The sequence below is a fragment of the Lactuca sativa genome, chromosome 3 (genome assembly GCF_002870075.4).
Source record: "Lactuca sativa cultivar Salinas chromosome 3, Lsat_Salinas_v11, whole genome shotgun sequence".
Classification (NCBI taxonomy): Eukaryota; Viridiplantae; Streptophyta; class Magnoliopsida; order Asterales; family Asteraceae; genus Lactuca; species Lactuca sativa.
Window position 1 is genome coordinate 190,278,648 of NC_056625.2, and position 18,953 is coordinate 190,297,600.

The following is an 18,953-nucleotide window of genomic DNA, read 5'->3' on the forward strand; positions in this document are numbered from 1 at the left end:
TCGCTATAATGAGAAACAAAGTTGATTGCTATTAATGAATAAAAGTTTATTGCTATAACGAGAAACGAGTTTGTATGTATATGAGCAAACAATGAGTCTCAACCAAACCTATGACTGAAGCCCTATCGAGATCTATGCTTATCGTTCCATAAATGAATATGGTATCATGCACTCCAGCAACAGGGCGAGTGAGGAGTTGTCAATTGCTAATAGCGCTATCCATAATGACCATTGGCTTAAAGAGTTAATGGTTAGATATAAGGGAAGGCCCTTAGTACGATAAGTTCTCATGTTCCGTGTTGCATAGACATACATAAAGAGACATAGCAATACAATAGCAATCATGTTTGATAATAATCAATTTAAATACAACATGTAAACAGTAGTTTTTCCGGACATGCTTTTCCACCCCAAAACATAAAACGGAAAATAGGGGAGTGCATGAATACTCACAATGTGCAAAATATAACAATCAAGTTTATACAAGTCAATTAAATACAACGAACATAAATAGTTTAGGACATGCTTTTCCACCCCAAAACATTTAAAAACCGAAAATAGGGGAATGGTGAATACTCACAATACATTGAGATGATGCAAATGGTGCCTTGACTATGTTCCACGTGTACCACTACTGATTCCTACAATATTGGTATTCATTAGTGAGTCTCTAATCGAAATGTAACACTAGTATACTTACTACTATAATAGAATTATGTCAATACTGAGTCAAAATTGAATATTGATAAATTATAAATATTTTTCTGTGGAAATTAAGTTTCAAAGAATCAATTGTTATATAACAATTTAAGCGGAAAATTTCCGTTATTGAAATATTAATATTTAACATTTTAGAGGTGTTCCAATGATTAAATATTCCAAACCAAATCAATTTAGTTCTAAAGTTTCCCAAACTTTGCATTTTAGTTTTTAATTGAAGTCAAAGACCTCAAGATAAATTTTCTTGAATTTTTGATTTGTCTAACTATTTTTCGCCACTTTAGTTTCTTGGATAACCATAAAATCTTGAAAAATACTAAACAGTTAATAAAAATTACCAAACTTCATATTTTGGTTCTAAATGTGTTAAAATACTTCTAGATAATTTTTCATGGATTATGGATATGCATAACCATTTTTCATATATTTAATTCTCTAAATATATAAAAATTCATGAAAAATAGAAATCAGTTAAGAAAATACCCCAAGCATTTTATAGTAATATAATTACACATACTTAATCTGTGAAAAATATAAAAATGGGTTTCTAAACTGTTTAACCAATTTTTATGAAGAATATAAAAGATATTTTTCAGTGGGTATTTCTATTTTTCCTTGTTTTATCCCCTTAAATAATCATTAATTGAAGAATAAATAATAAACAGTTAAAATAAATTACCAAAAATTTTTTTAACATCATTTACAGTGTAAGTAATTTGGGAAAAAAACCAAAAGTGGTTTTCATATTGTATAATCCGGTTTTGGGTATTTATGTGTATTTAACTGTATTTAAGTGTATTTAACCTTAGAAAATAGGAGAAAAATAGTATACAGTATAGAAAAATCATCAAAATTTTTATGGAACATGATGTTTTGGTAAAATTTCATCAATTTTGGATAATCAGAACTATTTTTCCTGTTTTTAGGCCATTATAATTACCAAAATTTGGGAAAAATAGGAAGGCATGATGAAAAATTCTGAAATTATGTTTCCGAGTCTCCCACTACAGGTAAGAGCTGCGAAAATTGTTAGATATAATTTTCACACTCCCTAAAGTGGTTTTGTGATTTATTATACCCAAACAAAAAGAAAATCAAAAATCATACTAAACAGCAACATAAATCGATTAAAATTAATGAGAGGTCACTGTTCACGATAGGTGACATCCACAAATTTATTCCGGATTTATAGACCTCTAGAAGTGTTTTATATGATTTATTGCCCTATTTTATTGCATGAATTATAATAATTCAAGAAAAATGAATTATCTTCTGGAAATTTATAGAGCATCTTATTTCGTTGATGAGAATCTGGGAAAAATCGGATTTTGTCAAAAAATGATTTTTAGATATTTATTTGGAAATAAATCTTTCATTAACATATTTGGAAGCTTTTAACAACAAACTTTGATCATCAAGCATCTAAGCTTGAAGATCATCACACGCATGTTGGTTTAAAGATCATTCATGAGTTTGAAATGTTCAAAAATCGTTTTTTAAAGAAAAATTTGGATGCATGTGGTGATTTTCCACCAAAACGTGTAGAAAAGTGCATTTTCATGGTTTTGACTTAGGTTTAGGTCCTTTAATTTCACCATTTACAACATACATGTTGTTTTTGGGTGAAATCCTACCACCATCATCACCAAAACCATGAGTAGGTGCAAATGTTCATGATTTTACAATAGAATGGAGTAGAAGATGGAGAAAATCCATGAAAACAAGTAAAAGTTGAAGGAAAAGAGAAGGAAAATGAATGATTTTCGGGTTTACCTTTAAGAACACCTCAAGATGGTTAAGATTTAGAGTTCATGGTGTGTTCTATGACCTATTTTCTGGAGAATTTCATGGTTGAGGGAGAGAAGAAGAGAGAATAGAGAGAAAATGAAGTGAGGGAGTGTGAGAGAAAAAGAGATGGAGTGGGTGAGTGAAATTGATTAATGACTTGGGAAAATGGTGTATTGGGAAGAAGAGGAGGGTATTGGGAGAGGGGAGTCCGACTTTGGAGTGGAGAGAGGGTCTCCCTCTCTTAAATTTTATAAAATATAACTTTATTTTATAAAAATATCAAGTTTTTATAAAACATGCTCCTTATTCTAAATTTTCCTTCACAAAACCTTGATTTTTGGCTTAGAAAATAAGGTTAAATACTAATGACTTAATTTTTTTTCCTTGGTTATACTTTACTAAATTGAGTTATTTTAAATTGATATTTTATAGTCCATACCAAATTTATGGATTTTTAGGTGTTAAAGTTTATAAATTTGAGTTTTTAGGGCATTTAGGGTTTTTGAGAGTTTGTAAGTCTTTGGATATCAAAATTAATTAAAATTTTGAGACTTCAAACTATTTTAGAGTTTCATAACTCTTATTCAAGTTAGAAATAATGTTTGTAATATTTTTTTATCGGTTTATTGGCAATCTATGTAGTGATTCTGAGATTCGAGCGAAATTGAGGAATCAAGTATACTAGTCCTACTCTTTAACTTTGACTTAAGTTTCTATGTGACTTTGACCTAGATTCTACCACTAGGTAAAGTGCATGATGTGTGTATATGATTCATGAAATGGTGTTCAAGTCAAAGAGTGACCCTAATATAGATAGTCACTAAAGTTAAGTAGTAGTAGAATTCACATATCAATGTGAAATCTAAGCACATTATCCATTGTTTCTAATTGTTTCCAAGTTTCTAGTAGGTTATAACTTAGCTTCTAGTTACTAAGTCTAATATGTGTAGTGCCTTTATGTGCAACTAAGTCTAGTGAAATCTAGAACCGAATCGAAGTTTGACGGTTGTCACAACCACCATCGTTGTGGGGTCACGAACACATGAGGCAATCATCGAAGACTTGGGATGACTGCCAACTACAGTCATGGTTCTGTGAAGAAGGTCGGCAACGGGCGTCGCTGTCGTTATTCTGGTGGGTGACCGAAAGCTTTCATCTTCTCGGCCCTTTTTCTTGTTGATGCGCCACTGCCACTATCGGAGACCATGAGACTAGAGTAGAGTCAGGTTCTGTTGCAACCTGTTGGCTGCTGCTGCTGCCATGCGGCTACCTTGCCTTGGTTGCTGATCGTCGACTATTGCACGCCACTAGGTGGGTAGCTATGTTCGTTGTTATAGTTTGTTGAATGCGACTGTCGCTAATTGTTTTGTTGGATGGAAATATGAAGAGACCACCATAGCTGCCAGCCATGGTGGCTGTCACCGTATACCACCACCGGCCACCACATGAGTGGTTGTGTGTGTGTGTAATTTTATTATTTTGTGTGTAGCTTAGTGTGTGTGTTATTGAAATTTCATTGTAAAAATGTATGAATAGGTATAATGAAAAGAAAAGCTCAAACCACCACCGTAGGGTGGTGGTTGCGGCCTCCTGCCACCACGGGCCGCCGTGTCGGGTGGCGGTGTGCTTACCTTGTTGTGTTTGATTTGTATGGGATGTATGAAACCCTAGTGGGCCCAATGAATCCCTAATGGGCCCAAGAAAACCGTAATTGATCAAATAAAACCTTAATGGGCCCAAAGAGGCCCAAAGTGACCTAAAAGCCCAACTGATTGATTAATGGACTAGTATTGGATAGAAAACCCTAATTAGGGTTTGGAAAACCCTAAAGGCTTAAAACCCTAATTTCGGGAATTGATCGGGACACGTGCGGAAATTATTTTACAACCTAAAACAATAATTAACAATTATTGCAAATTAACCGAAGATAATGTTGGACTTAATGGATTAAGTCCTTAATCGATTAAGCCTTAATGGGTTAAGTAAGAAACACTTAACCATAATCGTCATTTCATATGGAAACCCTAATTTCAATTGGTATTGAGTTGGGTGTTCTTAGTGGGCTTTGGTGATTTGACTATTAATGGGCTTCCAAGAATAAGCTAATGGACTAAGTAGTTATATGGGCTTTAGGATAAGGCCTATGTGAGATTCTTGGGCCCAATTTGGAAAATTAGGCCATTTATGGGCTATATTTGGGCCTTATGATTATGTGATATTGGGCCATGGAAATTAGATTGGAATAATTGGGTGGGCCTTAAGGAAAGACCATATAGGGGTCTGGGCCCAATTTGGAAAATTGGGCCATATATTGGGCTTTGCCCCATTACTTTACTTTTGTGCTTTTGGAATGTGCGTTAGACTTTGAGCTTGGAACCCAATTATTAATTGGGTGTTGTTTGATGTTGACAATTCGGGAAGCTGTCAACCAACAGCTGGAGTTTATTCTACAGGACTTCAGCGGTGCCAGGTGAGTTACTCTCACTATATCAATAGGGTCTAAGGCACCAAGGCCGACTCTTTAAACTGTTAATATGGTTATCATATGCTTGTATGCTGATATGATCTGTTAGATCGGTATCCTGGTACATAGGATGTTGTATATTATCGTGATCTGTTAGATCGGTATCCTAGTAAATAGGATGTTGTATGCTGCTATGATTTGTTGGATTGGTATCCTGGAAGATAGAATGATGTATGCTGCTTAGATCTGTTAGACTGGTATCCTGGTAAATAGGATGTTGTTATGCTATTATGATCAGTTAGATCAGTATCCTGGTATATAGGATGATGCTATGCTAGTGGCCTAGTTAGTAAGTAAGAAAGCCATAGGCCAACTCCAAAAGGATGGAGTCTTGGAATCATTTGATCTAAAGTCAGATGATAGTTCCGAATCATGCTTACTTGGAAAAATGACAAAGTCACCCTTCACAGGCTCTTGTAAGAGGGGTGAAGGTTTGTTGGACCTTGTACACACGGATGTGTGTGGACCATTCAAACATGCCACAAGGGATGCTAATCGTTATTATTTGACTTTTACTGATGATTATAGTCGATATGGATATGTCTACTTAATCAAGCATAAGTCAGAGACTTTCGAGAGGTTTAAGGAATTTAAACAGGAAGTTGAGAAACAATTGGGCAGGAACATTAAGATGCTTCGATCCGATCGAGGTGGTGAGTATCTTAGTTCAGAGTTCCTCGACTATCTTAGGGAATGTGGGATTGTCTCACAATTGACACCTCCTAGGACACCACAGTTGAATGGTGTAGCTGAGAGGCGTAATCGAACCTTGTTGGATATGGTTCGTTCCATGATGAGTTGAGCTTCGCTACCAAGCTCATTTTGGGGGTATCTCTTAGAGCCTACCACCCATATCCATAACCTAGTCCCTACAAAGAAAGTTGCCAAAACTCCTCACGAGATGTGGACTGGTAAAGTACCCAAACTAGACCACATCAAAATTTGGGGTTGCGAGGCTTTTGTGAGGCGCGAGTATCATGATAAGATTGAACCCTGAAGTGAGAGGTGTATTTTCATCGGCTACCCACAATGATCCTTTGGTTACCTCTTCTACAGACCTAGTGATAATGTGGTCTTTGTAGCTAGAAGAGGAGTCTTTCGAGAGAGAGAGTTTATAAGCCAAGGAGACAGTGGGAGGCAAATTGACCTTGAAGAAATTCAAGAGTCAAGTGGTGAAGGAACTTCAAACCCTAGCCCTCAACTTGAGGAGGAAACTCCTGTTGAGCCAATTAACGAGTCTGTACATCTGAGGCGTTCCACAAGAGTTAGGAATGCACCTAAGCACTACTATGGTTTTTCATATTACTGCGTAAGGTGAGACACTTATTAGTGATGTGACACTAGTTGCTCTGGATGAACCTAACAATTACGCAGAAGCCATGGTAGGCCCCGAGTCTACGAAATGGAAAGAGGCTATGGATAGCGAGATACAATCCATGTATGAGAATCAAGTTTGGAACTTGGTTGAGAATGTACCAGGTCGTAAGACTGTAGGGTGCAAATGGATCTTCAAGAAGAAGACTGACATGGATGGTAATGTAAACAATTATAAGGCTCGACTGGTTGCAAAAGGGTTTCTCTCAAATTCCTGAAGTGGATTCTGATGAGACTTTTTCTCCAGTAGCCAAGATTAAGTCTATTAGGGTTATGTTAGCCATAGCTGCATTTCATGACTATGAAATTTGGAAAACGGATGTCAAAACCGCTTTCCTTAATGGAAAGTTGATTGAAGATGTTTACATGAGTCAGCCAGAAGGTTTTGTCAGCAACGAGTACCCTAATAGAGTGTGTAAGCTTGAAAAATCCATTTATGGATTACAGCAAGCACCTCGTAGATGGAATCTTTGCTTTGATGAAAAGGTCAAGGAATTTGGCTTTTCTAGGAGTGAAGATGAATCTTGTGTTTATGTCAAGTCTAGTGGGAGTATAGTTATCTTTTTGGTATTTTATGTGGATGACATACTACTCATAGGAAATGACATCCCAACTCTGTAGGAAGTTAAGTCCAGGCTTGGGAAGTGTTTCTATATGAAGGACATAGTAGACGCTGCCTATATTCTAGGGATATGGATTTTGAGAGACCGGAGTAAAAGACTAATTGGACTTAGTCAAAGTACCTACTTGGACAAGGTGCTGAAGAGATTCAGCATGGAGAACTCCAAAAAAGGAGAATTACCTATCCAGAGTAATGCCAGATTGAGTAAAGCTTAGAGCCGAAGTACTGAGGCTGAGATAGCAGAAATGACTCGAGTGCCTTATGCTTCGGCGGTAGGCTCTATAATGTATGCTATGATTTGTTCTCGGCCTGATGTATCCTTTGCCTTGAGCATGGTTAGTAGGTATCAGGGGAACCCTGGCAAGGCTCACTGGACTACGGTAAGGAATATCCTCAAGTACCTACGAAGGACTAAGGACTGGGTCCTTACCCTCGGTGGGAGTGATGACTTGACAGTTGTAGGGTATTGTGATGCTGGTTTCCAGACTGATAGGGATAACTTCCACTCTCAGTCGAGTTGGGTCTTCACCCTAAATGGAGGAGCAATCACTTGGAAGAGTTCTAAGCAAGAGACAGTGGCTGATTCAACTTGTGAATCAGAGTATATAGTAGCGAGTGAGGCAGCAAAGGAGGGTATATGGCTGAACAACTTCATTGGAGACCTTGGAGTTGTACCAACTATAAAGCAGCCCATGGAAATTGTCTGTGATAGTGAAAGTGCAGTTGCCTTAGCCAAGGAACCAAGGGATCATGGGAGATCCAAAGACATCGACAAAAAATATCATTTCATCAGACATCGAATAGAAGAAGGAATCCTCGTGGCAAAGAGGGTATCATCGGATGAGAACCCAGCAGATCCCCTCACGAAGGGACTGAGTAGGCTTAAGCATCTCCAGCATGCTCGGAGCATAGGGCTGAAGGATGATATAAGTTTTAGTAGTTAGATAAATTATGAAATTTGTAAAGTGTAATTGACATTTGATGATAAATAAAAGTTTTGTTTATTTATGAGTAAAGTGTTACTATATTTTGTCAATCGTTTACTATAATTTCTTTTTGCATGTTTTGACTTCCAGAATAGTATGTTGTGATTTTACATATTATTCAAATTTTCGACAGTCAGTCATATGTTGGAAGTAGATATGAAGTAAGACTGCCATGATTGGTTGCAGAGGTGTAAGGTGTTGGACATGGCTATAGCAATCATGAATGCTCATAGGTTCTGAGTATTGGAATCAACCCACGCTCACTGGAATCACTTCATGGAATTTTTATCTTGAGTGATCGTGAGACGGTAATATCATATAAGTCTTCAAACCTAGAGATATGATTTGTTGCCTATGAATTGGTTATGCATTGAATGTACGAAAACGCATTGGTAACTCGATGTTATAAAACGTGCTTTTATGTATGATTCAACTAGTACTTAAACAAACATATAAGTTGAAGTTTATCTATTCCTTCTTGGATTAGAAGCTGATATCTGGGCCCCTCGATGATTTTGTTTTGACCTATGTACCGGGCCCGGTTAGAACCTAATTAATGTGTTCAATTTAGTTCTTTGTTAAACAAATCAGAAATCGAGAAACAAATTGCTGGACAATAAGTAAGACATTGTTCCATGTAATTGTCCGACTGATATCTAGAATAGAGGATTATATGATCACTTATCTTAAATGGCGTATCTACATCGTCTCAGTTCCGAGAGACCTTGAAAGAGCTATGATTGCCGATCGATTCCTGAAGTACTACAGTTATAGTTATTAGACTTATCCAAGTGGGAGACTGTTGGATAAGGTGTCTAAGTCCATAGCTATTTCTGGTATGTACTTGACCCGACCCGGCATGGTCCATTTAGGTTGCATGGCACCATGCAATTGGATAAACTAAATGAGAGAAATAACACATATGGTTTTTTAATATATTATAAGTTCTAATATATTAATAATATTATTTAATTAGTTTTGATCAAGAATTAATTTAGAATTAATTAAGTGATCAAAAAGATAACTAATTAAATACTTGGGTAGATTATGTAAATCTTCCATATCTTATATAGTGGGCTAAAAGGCTCCATGGATTATGAAGTTGGGTTTCACCCATAGGATGCTTCATGGATGTTCCATGGAGTTAACCCATGGATTGAGAAATGAAGAGTCATGTTACATTAGGGTTTTACCTAATGCAACACACTATATAAATACCATGTCTCTCCCCAAAATCGGCTACACTAAGTGAAACAAGAGGGCTTGGCCGATTTTGAGTGTGTTAGAGTATTCTCTCCCCAAAATCGGCTACACTAAGTGAAACAAGAGGGCTACACTAAGTTTATACTTTGCATTTGGTGTTGTGTGAAGCATTTGAGACATCACACTTGAGGTGCTAGGCTCACAAGGTTTCAAGGAACCCTTTCATAAACAAGGTATGTAGTTCTATCTTTTATACAAAAAAAAAATGTTCCCCATGTATGCTAGATAGGTTCATAACCTTGGAAAAAAACTTTGCATGATTATTAGACAAACATAGATCCAATGTTATTAGGGTTGCATGTACACTTAGGAAGTGTTAGAATGCTCAAAACCCATCAATATATGCAAGTGTGATATTTATGTACACTTGTTTGTTTGATTTTAGGTTGCGTTGAAGCCGTTATGCTTTGTGCTGAAGGCCAACATACCCAGGGCGGTCCAGATAACTGAAGGCCCTATAAAGGGATTCAGTCAGACCGAAGGCCTGGCGAGCAGTCCGGATAGGCAGTAGACCCTGGGAGGCGGTCCAGACGTGTCGATGGCTCAGAGAATAGTTCAGATAGTCTGAAGGCCTGTAAGGCAGTCCAGTCAAGCCGACAGATCATTATGCATGTTGTTCTAGAATTAATATATGATATGAATATATTTGTATGGTGTTGGTATTTTGGGGGAACTCACTAAGCTTTGTGGTGATGGTTTCAGTTTATTGTTTCATGTGCTTCAGATGACTCGGCAAGGCGAAGGCGTGATCGTACACATCCGCATGTTTTGAACTTATGGTCTCTGGGAAACTATGATGTTAAACCATTTTGGAAATACAATCGTAATATTTATTGGTATTGAAATGTTTTAAATGTTTTAATTTTGCTTCATTTTTATGGATGTTACAGCAGGTCTGAGGGAAAGCCATGTGTTCCTTCAGGGAACGCACCGTGTTCGGGGCATAGATCCAGTCCCATATGTATGTCGAATCAAGAGTACGTAAGCCATGATGATTCAGGGAATGCCCTGTGTTCCCATAGGGAACGCCCTACGTTCGTGGTGTCTCCCATCACTATAAAAGGAAGGCTAGAGCTCCGGGTTTAGTTGCTATTCTCTCACCATTTCCTCGAATGATCACTTATCGAGTCCATCTAAGAGTATCTTGAAGCCCAGGTAATATCCCTAGCATGCAACTTAAGTCTCAATGTTCCCGAGATTCACGAGTATCCGGAGGAGTCCGCTTTCTACAGTCGAAGTTTTGCCCGAGTCAAGTCTTGTCTTCTTCAAACCGTCACTTCAACCAAGTGAGTTCACACCCTCCTTTTCTACCATTTTAAATGCTTTTAGAAGGCTTTTATTACTATTCGGGGGAGAATACAAGTAAAAACGTAACTTTATTCGCATGAAAACATCGAACTTTTGAATATATATTGCATGATGTTTTTACAACTATCCAATGGTTTAGTTAACATGTAAACATCTTTCACTACTTTACCCACTTTGGGATACAACATTATTTATAAATAAAAATGTGTTTTATTTATAAATATGTATACGATTTCATACCAACAACGAGCATTTCAATTACAACATTTTATATTCACGGGAATATATACATCACTACTATGGTCTTGGCAATACTTTGAAAAACGATAGACCTCGCGAAAACAAACATACACTTATGAGACGTAACATGATTGAGAATTCGTGAGACAACATCTTCACTATACCCAATGGGGGTATTACAGTAAGTCCTATCTTATAACCAGAATCTCCCATCCGGAGAGTGTGGCAACTGGCAAGTGTGCATAGATCTATACGGGACTAATGATCCCGCACCCTGACTGCTAGCTACAGTCTGCGGGTTGACAAGTGATGGGTTTTGAGCATTCTAACACTTTCTAAGTGTACATGCAACCATAATAAACTTGGATCTATGTTTGTCTAATAATCATGCAAAGTTTTATAAAAGATAGAACTACATACCTTGTTTATGAAAGTGTTCCTTGAAACCTTGTGAGCCTAGAACCTCAAGTGTGATGCCTCAAATGCTTCACACAACACCAAATGCAAAGTATAAACTTGAGAGAATACTCTAACACACTAAAAATCGGCCAAGCCCTCTTGTTTCACTTAGTATCGCCGATTTTGGGGAGAGACATGGTCTTTATATAGTGTGTTGCATTAGGTAAAACCCTAATGTAAGATGACTTTTCATTTCTCAATCCATGGGTTAACTCCATCGAGCATCCTATGGGTGAAACCCAACTTCATAATCCATGGAGTCTTTTAGCCCACTATATAAGATATGGAAGATTTACATAATCTACCCAAGTATTTAATTATTTATCTTTTTGATCGCTTAATTAATTCTAAATTAATTCTTGATCAAAACTAATTAAATAATATTATTAATATATTAGAACTTATAATATATTAATAAACCATATGTGTTATTTCTCTCATTTAGTTTATCCAATTGCATGGTGCCATGCAACCCGAATGGACCATGCCGGGTCGGGTCAAGTATATACCAGAAATAGCTATGGACTTAGACACCTTATCCAACAGTCTCCCACTTGGATAAGTCTAATAACTATAACTGCAGTACTTCAGGAACCGATCGGCAATCGTAGCTCTTTCAAAGTCTCTCGGAACTGAGAAGATGTTGATATGCCATTTTAAGATAATTGATCATATAATCCTCTGTTCTAGATATCAGCAGGACAATTACATGGAACAATGTCTTACTTATTGTCCAGCAGTTTGTTTCTCGATATCTGATTTGTTTAACAAAGAACTAAATTGAACACATCAATTAGGTTCTGACCAGGCCCGATACATAGATCAAAAGAAAATCATCGAGGGGCCCAGATATCAGCTTCTAATCGAAGAAGGAATAGATAAACTTCGACTCATATGTTTGTTCTACTACTAATTGAGTCATACACAAAAGCACGTTTTATAACTTCGAGTTATGTAACGCCTGTGTTTCCGGGCTTGCCATTTTTAGCAATGTAATAGTCTAGGTTAACCTTTGTAACCCAATTTGAAATAATAATAATGTATTATTTGCGTATTATGTGTTTTGTGCTTAATTGCTTAATTATGTGTTTTGATTAATTAAGAATAAAAATAAGCGTCAAAATTTAAGTGTAAAATAAACTTAATATCTTTGAATAAAGTTGTAGTAGTTGAAACGAGGTTTCCGAATATATATAGAACGCCCAAATCTGACTTCGTATGAGGAAGTTATGATTTATCGAAGTTCCGGCTTAGCGATATACAGCCTGTTTTACTCGATTTGAGATCGAGCGGTTGTTAGCCGAAGCAATCTAAATGAGAATCGAAGATCTCATTGTTGGTATTGAAACGATAAAAAGTTAGGCGAGAACGGACGTCAAACGAAGAAGTTATGAATTTATAACGAAAGTTTCTGTCCCGGCCTATTAAAAATAAATAATAAAAATAAAGTCAAAATTAGCCGACGGAGTCTAAACGAAAGTCGTAGAGCATGGTCTCACCTTCGCGTGGATATAAAGAACGTCGAAAAAGGAGTTCGTATGAAGAAGTTATGAATTTCCGAAGTTTGTTAATCATTTTATATTTATTTTTAATTCTAAATCGGAAGCATTATCCGAAGCCGAGTCACCGGTGTGATCCGGAGTACGCCCCGCGTACGAGGGTACGCTACCGCGTACTCAGCATAGTGTCGACACTTCGGATGACGCATGCAATGACGATTTCGGACGCGTACGCGCTGCGTACGCCTGTACGCCCCGCGTACTCCGAGGCTCCAGCCTCTATATAAAGGATCCGAAGGCAGCCGAGTCATTTGCTAATTTCCTCTCGTTTTTGTGCCGAAGCTCTGCGCGTAAACCCCCGAAGCTACCCCGAAGCCCCGGTATCATACTCTAGCCCCGAGGCAAGTCCCGAGATCCCGAAGATCCCGAGAAGTGCGGTTCCCGAGTCGAAGCTCTGCCCGCGAAAAGTCGATTTTTGAGGAGATCTTCCAGATCTGCTGTGGATTACTACTTTTATAAGCCGTAGTGCTGTCCGATCATCTTCTGATCAAGTGAGTGTATACTAACTTTCTTAAACACAATAATAATACGAGTTTGGTTCGAGTGTATTAATTATATTGTTGTTTATAAGTGTGAGTGTGTAGTTATTTTCTTCCAAATACAATAATACGAAGTATTATATATAAAATACGTGTTATGTGTATATATTTGGTTGTGTTATGTGTGAATGAGTATTCACTCTCTTCTATCTTATAGATCTGCTTATTTCTTTATGAGATATGTGTTATGTGTGTGTGTGCCTCATCTGTTATGTGATATATGTGTTGATTAAAGCATGCTATACAGGTTTTCTTTAAACTATGTATACAAATGTATATTCTTATCTACTAATATGTTGGGTAGAACATGGGTAGACAGTTGGTGTGTAATAAACAGATGAGAGGCCTCGTTGTTGTTTGATTGAGTCATCTAGCGGAGTTTAGATGACGACCACTGGCTATTCTAGACAGTCTTGTGGAAACATTAGCAGGTTCGCCACCTGTAGGTGTTAATGAACTTGGGTGTTCATTCGCTGTACTCCATCCCCCTCATGGTTGCCTTATTTGACTTATATTGCTGAGGTACCCCCGAAGCATGTGTTGTCGCCCCGATGAAATATTCTTAGACTAGGTCCCTTATGTTAGTTGTTTTAGGGACATTAAAGTGAGAATAACGGGAATGGGTAATTGGGTTATTGTTGGTTGGTGAAAAATTAAATATGATATTTATTGTGGGTTGAAAACCCTATATGCTCACCAGGCTCCCAAGCCTGACCCACTCAGTTTTAAATTGTATTACAGGTAGTGGCGGAAGGGCATGAGATGGATGAACCATCAAGTTGTTTTGTTTACAAGTCTGCATATGTTTATATTTGTTATATGACTTGTAATGTATTCGTTTATGCTTATTGGTCTGTATCGGAACATGACACCCCGAGTTTTGATTATAATGAAAATACATTTCTTTTATGAAATGCTTCGGTAAACAATGTTTTATCATGTTTTGTTTTTGGGAACAAATTCCGCAACTCTTTCAAATCAAAAGGATTTACTCTGAAAATATTTAAAAGCATAAATGAAAATCGGTCTTTTCTGGCCGAGATTTTGGGGATGTCACAGTTGGTATCAGAGCATTAGTTTAAGCGAACTAGGAATTTGTTGGATTTCTAGACTTAAACTTAGAATGCTAAGTGAAGTTTTGAGATGTGTGTCTGTTGGGATTTAGACACGAGCACTAGTTTATTTTAGGAAAGTTGCCTAAAATGCTTTATGTGCTAAATGTTATATGTTGCCATATATGATATTATTTGTTCGGATCTATGGTCTGTTGCCGACCGGATCTAGAAACCTTATGTGTGTAGGATTCTAAGCGTACATCTACGATATTAGAACTAGCATGTAAACGTTTCGGAGTGATAAGGATGATTTGAATATCTATCATGATTGAGGATCTAATTTCACCTTATTCGGTGTAGATCAAAATGGTGAGAACAAGAAGTGGAGTTGGAAATGCTGACGAAAACAGGAATCAACCACCAGTGATTGAGCCAATACCTGTCGTAGCAGCAGCACCTGAGCCAATAACCATGGCTGGTGTGCAATTGATGATTCAGACGATGTTGGATCGTCAGATGGATGAAACTAGACGGTTGCTTCAACAAAATCGTGAAGAACTGTCGATTCGTGTGGAAGAGCCTGAACTGAATGAAGGGCACTCGGAAGGTGGAAACTTCAGTGGGTCTGTTGGTCCAGCCAACCCACCGATAGTTAGGCAAGATAACCATGAAGGAAGGAATGATGGAATGGGATGCAAGTACAAGGACTTTTTGACTTGTAAACCATCGACCTTCAATGGAAAGGAGGATCCGATTGGGGTTATGGATTGGATCTCCGAAATGGAGTTAGCCTTCATGACGTGTGGCTGCAGAGGTAAGTTGCAAACTATCTATGCCGTGCGTCAATTCCGAGGTGGAGCTGTTCGTTGGTGGAACACTCTAGGGAAGACTTTGAGCCCTAATGAGCCACTGCAATTGTCATGGGCAGAGTTCTTGGTGCAGTTCAAGCGCAAGTTCTGCTCGGCTCAAAATCTGTTGGAGTTGGAGAACAAGTTTTTGACATTGACGAAGGGTAGCATGTCAGTGGATGAGTACACCAATAACTTCACCGATAAGATGGAGTTTGCCTTGCGTATCGTTCCAGACGAGTTGACAAAGGTGGATCGGTATGCGAAGGGACTTCCGTGGGAGTATGAGGTGCCAGTACGTCAGGCACTTACTCTAGAGGCAGCTATCTGGGCTGCCAAGTCTGTGGAGAACATGATCAAGGGGAGAACCACCGTCAAGTTTGAGGTTGGTGAGAAAAGGAAGTTTGAAGGAACATCTGGTTCCAGTAAGAAGAGTAAATTTTCGAAATTTGATTCGAAAAAGTTTGGAGGAAAAGGAGGCGAAGCGAAGTGGTGTGATAAGTGTAAGAAAAAGCACTTTGGGAAATGTAGCGAGGATGTGACCTGCTACAAGTGTGGAAAGGTTGGACATTTTGCCAATGAATGTCCGAACAACAAAAGGATGTGTTTTGGTTGTAATGAAGAGGGGCATATTTTGAAAGACTGTCCGAAGAAGAAGGAGGCAGCTAGGCCCAACATTCCACCAAAGCCGAAGGCGAGAGCCTTCCAGATGACACTTGAGGCTGCGAAAGACGAAGCTGATGTCGCTTCAGGTACCTTTCTCGTAAACGAATTACCTGCTCATATATTGTTTGATTCTGGAGCCAACTACTCCTTTATTTCGCATGAGTTTGGTAGAAAGCTAGCTTTGCCTGTTGATAGACTAAATAATGCTTTATTAGTCGAAGTAGCTAGTGGCAAGTTTGTACCTGTTAGCCATCGTATGAAAAACGTCTTGATCGACCTTAATGGGAATAAGTTTCTCGAGGCGTTATTGCCTATCGAACTTAATGGTTTCGACATCGTCTTGGGAATGGATTGGCTTAGCGCCAATGATGCCGAAATTTTGTGCAAGAAAAAGATAGTTAAAGTAAACCCGCCTGGAAAAGATTCGTTTATGGTGTATGGGGACAAACGCAGAGTGAATTCTGGAATCATTTCTCTAATGAAAGCCAGAAAGTGTTTGACCAAGGGATGTACATCATATTTAGCATTTGTGATTGATGCTAAGAAGGAAAAGAAGGTGATGCAGAGCATTCCAGTGGTGTGTGATTTTCCGGAAGTGTTCCCCGAGGATCTTCCTGGATTACCACCTGATAGACAAGTGGAGTTCAGAATAGACTTGTTACCAGGAACCACACCAATAGCAAAAGCACCTTATCGATTAGCACCGACGGAGATGAAGGAGCTAATGATGCAACTTCAGGAGTTGTTGGACAAAGGTTTCATTAGACCTAGTTCATCGCCCTGGGGAGCTCCGGTGTTATTTGTAAAGAAGAAAGATGGAAGTATGAGAATGTGCATCGATTACAGAGAGCTGAACAAGGCAACAATAAAGAATAGATACCCGTTGCCGAGGATTGATGACCTGTTTGATCAATTGCAAGGTTCGAGCTATTTCTCGAAGATCGATCTTAGGTCAGGATATCATCAGCTGAAAGTAAGAGAGCAAGATATCGAGAAGACTGCATTCAGAACTAGATATGGACACTACGAGTTCTTGGTTATGTCGTTTGGACTAACCAATGCTCCAGCAGCATTCATGGATTTGATGAATAGGGTTTGTAATCCTTTCCTTGATAAATCCGTGATAGTGTTCATAGACGACATTCTGATCTACTCGAAAAGCCAGGAGGAGCATGGCAGACACTTGCGAGAAGTGTTAGAAGTTTTGAAGAAGGAGAAGCTTTATGCGAAGTTCTCCAAATGTGATTTTTGGATTCGAGAAGTCCAATTCTTGGGTCACGTGGTCAACCAAGAAGGGATAATGGTTGATCCAGCGAAGATCGAAGCTGTGACGAAGTGGGAACAACCGAAAAGTCCCACGGAGATTCGAAGCTTTTTAGGATTAGCCGGATATTACCGAAGGTTTATCCAAGGCTTTTCTTCGATTGCTACTCCATTAACAGCTTTGACCCACAAAGGAGCTACTTATGCTTGGAGTGAGAAGCATAAAGAAGCATTCGAGAAGTTAAAGAAGAAGCTATGCGAGGCACCGATACTTTCTCTACCCGATGGAGTTGAAGACTTCGCTGTTTATAGCGATGCGTCTGGTGTTGGATTGGGTTGTGTTTTGACCCAAAGAGAAAAGGTGATAGCATATGCGTCTCGACAGTTGAAAGAGCATGAAAAGAATTACCCGACTCATGATTTGGAGTTGGCAGCGGTAGTTTTCGCTCTGAAAATATGGAGGCATTACCTCTATGGCACGAAGTGCAAACTTTTCACTGATCATAAGAGTCTCCAATACCTCTTTAATCAGAAAGAATTGAATATGAGGCAACGACGCTGGCTAGAATTACTTAAAGACTACGACTGCGAGATACTTTACCACCCCGGTAAAGCTAATGTTGTTGCTGATGCTCTCAGTCGGAAGGTCAATCTTGAAAGGAAGAGGCCAAGAGCGTTGAGAATTGAAGTTGTCTCGACCATTGTGGAAAGTATAAAGAAAGCTCAAGAGGAAGCTTCTGAGAAAAATGTCCGAAAGGAGGAACGTTTGGGTAAAACGTTGGTGTTTGGTACTAACGGTCATGGACTGAAGGTATTCCAAGATCGTATTTGGGTACCTAAGTCAGGAGGAATTAGGGATCTTCTGATGGAAGAAGCTCACAAAACCATGTACTCAATTCATCCTGGTAGCACTAAAATGTATAGGGACCTGAAACCCTACTACTGGTGGCCGACGATGAAGCTTGATGTTGCAAAGTATGTGGCCGAGTGTGTGACTTGTGCGAGAGTCAAGACACAACATCAGAAACCTTACGGGAGTTTAGAACCTTTGCCTGTGCCTATGGGTAAGTGGGAAGACATTGCTATGGACTTTGTCACTAAACTGCCCAAAACAAAGAATGGTCACGACATGATTTGGGTGGTCGTTGATCGATTCACTAAGAGTGCGCATTTCATAGCGGCCAAGGAGAAATGGTCTATGGAAAAGCTTGCGAATTCTTACGTAAAGGAAATTGTGAGGCTTCACGGTGTTCCGTTAACGATTGTATCGGATCGTGATAGCCGTTTCACCTCAAGGTTTTGGAAAAGTCTACAAGAGGAAATGGGTACCAAGTTATGTTTAAGCACAGCTTACCATCCGCAGACTGATGGTCAGAGTGAAAGAACAATACAAACACTTGAAGATATGCTGAGAGCATGTACCTTGGAATTCCTAGGTAATTGGGATGAACATTTACCGTTGGTAGAATTTTCCTATAATAATAGTTTTCACTCGAGCATTAAGATGGCACCTTATCAAGCTTTGTATGGACAGAAGTGTCGTACGCCGTCTTGTTGGCTTGAGGCTGGGGAAAAGCAGTTTATGGGACCGGAGTTGGTTCATCAAACTGCTGAAAAGTTGAAAATAATTAGGGAAAGAATGTTAGCAGCTCAAGATCGTCAAAAGAGTTATGCTGACAAGAAGCGAAGACCGATGACTTTTGAGGTTGGAGATTCGGTTTTGCTTAAAGTCTCGCCGT